Source organism: Pinus tabuliformis, chromosome 3_2 (assembly GCF_031772625.1).
Source record: "Pinus tabuliformis cultivar Carrire ecotype Pingquan chromosome 3_2, CPIR1, whole genome shotgun sequence".
NCBI classification, from domain to species: Eukaryota; Viridiplantae; Streptophyta; class Pinopsida; order Pinales; family Pinaceae; genus Pinus; species Pinus tabuliformis.
The window spans coordinates 410361671-410367541 of NC_142302.1; positions in this window are offsets into that span (position 1 = coordinate 410361671).

A 5871-nucleotide genomic window follows, 5' to 3' on the forward strand; every position below is an offset into this window, starting at 1 on the left:
AGCAAAGGAATCCCTTTCTTTGGAGGCTGCCCCTACTTATCCTCTAAAACATTAGTTTTAATGGGTGAGGCTTGCCTTTTACCCAAAGATGGTTACCATTTGCTGCCGCAATAGAATCTCTTTCCTTGGTAGCCTACTTGTTTAGGCAAAGGTGAATGACTAGAAATCATCAAACACATAACTTTGACAAAAGAATCTTGTTCTAGAACAACCCCTTTTCCTTCCATGGACGGGGTACGGACTAGTCATATTCTTTCGCGGAAATTCTACTTTATACCCAAGGTTTCCTCTGCCAGAAGCAGACCAGGATGCATGCCCCCTGGGTTCCAGTTCTATCTTTCCGAATCACTCACATTCATCGGTAAGGAGGACTGGGGGTGGAGACATTTCTTGGGTGAATAGACCATTGAGGATTGGTATTTGACTATTTGCGATGCGTGATCCCGGAAATGAAAGTTGGTCTACGAGCTTGACCACCCTTCCTTCGTGTGGAAAACACATTACTCTAAAGAGTGAGGAGACTATAGCTCCCATGCAATATATATAGTCTCGTCCAAGGAGTAGGTTATAATCCAAGGGTCCTTGAACGACCATCACGTTCAAATTAACGGTCTTCCCTTTTAATGTAACAGGCACATTGGGGAGGATCCCTAATGGTCGACTGGTTCCTTTATCAAAGCCCGAGAGATTTCTTATCTCAAGCAAAAGCGCCGGAGAACCCAGTGCTTTCCAAGCAACAGAGGAAAGGATACTCACAGATGCCCCTTCATCAATGATAGTTCCAGCCATCACCATTCTATAAATTTGGACTATGATTCTGAATGGTATACTGGCTGGTAACCGGGGTCTACCTAGTTGGTTCCAATCAAAGGACACAACCAGGTTGCTTGGTGGTGGGACCAAATATACGGCCGGATACGACCCTGACGATGTTCCTTCCTGCGATAAAGGAATGGGCGCATTGCCCTGATGCTCATCAGAATCTGTGTTGATGAAAAGAATCTGGATGGTGTCATCCTTATTCTCTTCCGTGAGGGTGTCATTTGAAGATGAATCTTCAGTGACGGTGTCATTTGAGGATGAAACCTTTGAAGGAGGAACCGGGTCAACTGTCGTATCGACCTTTAGACTTTCGCCTGGTCTGGATTCAGTAGGTTCATTTTTAATGACTGACGCTTCAGCTGACCACTTGAGCGGGCCAGCTGTATTCTCAACCAACGAAGGACTTGGCACGAGTTTTTTGTATCCAGGAGGAAGTACTACCGGAGAAACCGGACGATCTTCCAAAACTCTCTTCGCTTCGTCTAAGAAGGGACAACGGTGGATGGCGTGACCGCCTTCACATAGTCTGCAGGGGGATTTTGCTCCCCCTCTTTGTCTTAAACCTTCACTTTCGCTGGTTGACGGTAAACAATCAACATGGTTATCAGAGGTTGATGCTCCCGAATTGTGCAGACGAGGGGACCAGTCCCTTAGTATCCGGGGAATACAGGGACAATCTCTATGGAAGTGGTCTCCTCTACATATGACACATGGCGATTTAGGCCCGGTCTGTGCTGTATGTGGGTTTTTGTCAGATGTCTTTTGCTTGCCCCCAGTCGCCTTAGGCTCCTTCTTCTTCTTCTCTTTCTTCTTCTTTTCCTTCTTCTCCGTAGGAGCTTGGCTTTTGCCAGCTTTACCTTTTGAAGATGAAGGATTGGAGGAAGGGTTAGAGGAAGTAGAAGGCTAGTGGGAGGCTCTAGACTCATCTAATTGTTGACTCGACTGCTCAGGAACCATGGTGTTCTGAACTACACTAGTTGAGAATAGCCAAACAGGCAGGCCAATTGTCAATCCTGGAAGCGACAATGTGGCCATGTGGGGCGCACCAACTTCTCCCCAAGAGGAGAAAGGACCAGGATTTCCATCATGTGGAGTTCCTTGGTTTGGGCGTTCCATGTTCTCGACTCAAAGATCAACGCGGGAATAGGAGGTGATTATGTTCCGTTTAAAATAAATTTTATAACGACGCTTAGACACAACTTGCTTTTTCACTTTTTAAGAGTCGAGAAAAAGCTAAAGATGACTCTAGTCTCCTTCGATGTTTTAACGAGCCCGAAGTGACAAATGCTCGGATGGACTTTTTCAGTTATAGAGTTTGAAAAAGGCCAAAAGAAACTGCTCTGGAGTTCTAGGCAGAGGGTGTGCCAAACCTTTCGCAAAACCACAGAATATGTTTTACGGTACGAGTGGTCGATCTTCGTGAATGCTGTGTTCACTGCATTGCGATCAGTAGGGCGGCCGACACGGTTTCCTATGGATAAAGGCTTTGATCCTATAGGGGTCTCCCGATATATACGCGACGGTACGTGGGAGCACAAGTCCGTATTGATACTTATCGCTTCACCGTGGAGGAATCACCCAACCACTCAACGCTAAGATATCACGTTTAACGACGCCGGAACACGTCTCTAGCTTAGACCTTTAGATGTTTGCGTTATGTTTCAATGCGTTGTTATGTAAATTCAATTTATTTTAAGGTTGATCTTGTTTAGCAGTTTGCCTTTATGGATCACCACGAGATGTATAGAAACACTCCTAAATGCAATCTAAGATGATAAGCAAGCTTTTCAATCTTTCAACTTTGAAAACCTTAACTACTGAGGGAGAAGGAAGATAACACCTTTTCACACAGATCATAAAGCACACACTAATGCACTTTTCTAAATCAACATGCAAACTGTCATAATGCACATGCACAATGCAAGTATTTCTTTTCTCTTTCTTAATGTTGATGAAATGCAAAAAGAAAGCTGTTGTATAACTTTGAATTCAATTTCAAGCGGAAGCAAACAAGTTTGTCCAAAATCGAAAGACACCTTACGATTCACTTGTTTTGACACTTAGAAATATATAAATTCAAACCATATAACGAAAGCGACAAACTCAATCAGCTATGAACAGCAAATAAACTAACTCTTAAGATCAGAACGACACTTAATCACAGGTCTAGATCTAAGAGGTCAATGCAAGACTGGTTCACTTTCGTTATGGGAAACTGTAAATGACACAAGAAATACAAAAGAACAAATACAGTTTCTTTATACAAATGAGGCAAAATAATGACAAAGGAAGATGGTTTCAGATAGGCCCACTGACTGGCAACAAACAGCAAAAACAATAGTGAAAACAAGGCAAGACACAGCAGGAAACCCCAGTAGCTCAAGCCAAGACTGGTCCAGCGCAGGTGTAACACTGCCTGTTTGACCTTCAGCGCAGGTAGCCCCTTCGGGAAATGCACTGAAATGCAGACTGCCTTTGTACAGCCTGCAATGAAGAACGAGACTTTCGTCCGTCTTGGTTTCCGGGTCACAGATTGCTCAAAAATTCACAGTTTTTGCTCAAATCAGAAGCTATCAGTCAAGGACACACTAAGGGATGTAAAGGAGGATTAAAAGCTATCACTAAGAGCTTATTAGAGTCCTTGTGGATCAGCTCTTCAAATCATAAACTTGCCCAGAAACTGAGCTAGAGTAGCTGCCCTCTACTTTGTGTTTGATGGATTCAAACACAGTTCGATTCGGTACTCCCTTTGTTTATGAAATGAATAGCAAAAAACCACAAACAACCGACAAGATACGCTCCCCAGCGGAGTCGCCAATTTGTTGGGGGGGAAAGTATCTAATGCAGAATGCCTCTATCCCACTCTGAAGGTGATAGTACTTCAGCAACAACTGAATGCAAAGCTATTCAAAGTTTCTTCTTTATGAGATGAGAGAGGGAAAAAAAAGGATGATCTACTAACCGTTATCTTGCGCTAATAGTCGATCTAGTCTTCACTCCTTGCTGCTTGCTCCTAGCTCCTTGCCCTTTCACCGGCCCAGCTACACACAGATCCTGTAAAAGCACAAGAAGAGGAAACTACAAGAAGCATACATCCATAATCGATTATAGGATTAGCATAAATCAAATATACAAGCATCTATTCATCATAAAGACACATGCATATAGAAGAACCTCAAATACTTTATTGATAATAGAAGTAAAGTTCTGAGAGAGTTACAACCACAATGGGTCCAATCCAGCAACACCTCCCAGCTGAAAGAAATCTCCTCTTCACCTCCTTCAAGCAAAACACCCAATAGCTCTATACACAAACCAACAGCACTTCCCTACTTGCACAAAATTCCAGCCTCCCTAGACCTCATGAGAGAGCTCTATATATAGGAGATTTGGAGAAAGGATGAGTCAGCTTGAGGCTGGCATAAAGCTGACTAGTGTCCTCTCCCACTTTAGTTAATCTTCAGTTCTTGAGTCCACTTGGAGAATCTTGCTTCCACTTGGAGATCAAGACCTTCTTACTCATCATAGGGCGAATTCCTTGAACCAAGTGTCAGTTTGGAAGCTTCCTGGGCAGTTGACACCTTGCAGAATGACTGTGCCACTTGGCCAATCTCGCCCAGCGTAGGTAGCCTTCATTAGTTTTGACCTTCAGCGCAGGTACAAGGAGGAGCAGTTGACATTCAGCGCAGATGCTCAGTGGAGCAGATGACATGATCCAGAAATAGCCTGTTTTTGAGTGTTTTCAGGTGGAGAATTGATTTTCAGTGCTGTGGTTTGCAGACCTTGTTCCTCTAAGGGTAAGAACAACATGTTTATGGACTTTGGATCCCTCAGATTATCGACATTTCATGCTCCATGCTGTTAGGCACAAAAATGTCTATAACAGACTTGTTCGGATCTGAGCTAGTTTTGTGTGTAATAGGTGGAGCTAGTACTGAGTACTTGCGAGGAGTATTGTATTATGCATTGTTACATGTTCTCAATCATTTTAATATATAGATAGTGTGGGGTTTTTAGCTTTATGCTTTCCTTGGGTTACATACTGTGTTAATGTGCGCATGCGATTGATGTTTCATTGTTTTTAATGCTGCTAAATTGACGATCAACGTAGAGGAGGTTATGTATTATGCATGTATTCCGCAATAATGTATAATCGGGATAATCTCTGTGAATAACTATCATATTATTCAAAATTTCTACAGTTGCTTCTCATGATGAATGGAAAGAAGTAATGCAAAAGGAGTATGATGCCTTGATAAATAATGGAACTTGGAATCTGGTTGATCCTCCACTGGGAACCAAACCCATTGGCTACAAGTGGGTCTACAAGAACAAATATAAAGATGATGGCTCACTTGACAAGCACAAAGCTAGGCTTGTGGCAAAAGTTTTTGCACAGAAGGAAGGGGTCGATTATGAGGAGACGTTTTCCCCCACAGCAAAATGGGCTACCATTCGGACACTCTTTGTCCTAGCAGCTCAGAACGGTTGGAAAGTCCATCAAATGGATGTAAAAACTGCTTTCTTGAATGGATATCTAAAAGAGAATGTTTTTATGTCCCAACCTGAAGGATTTTCTGTGAAAGGACATGAACATAAAGTATGAAAACTTATGAAATCCTTGTATGGGCTCAAACAAGCACCGCGAGCCTGGTATGAAAAACTAACTGAGCATCTTTTAAAACTCGATTTCAAACATTATGATATTGATGATGCAACTTTTTTTGTCAAGAAATTTGGCAAAACAGTTGTATATCTTGTGTTATATGTAGATGATCTTTTGATGACAGGGAACAATGAGAGCTACATTGCATCCATAAAGAAGGAATTGAGGAAAGGTTTTGAAATGACTGATTTGGGCTGTGTTCATTACTATATTGGTATTGAAGTAACTCAACATCCGAAGTCCATATTCCTTTCTCAAAAGAAGTACATTGGAGATCTGTTGAACAGGTTTGGCATGGCTTAATGCAATCCTCTGACTACTCCAATGGAACAAAATTAAAGCTCACATCCATTGAAGGAAAAGAATTTGAGGATGCAACAAGG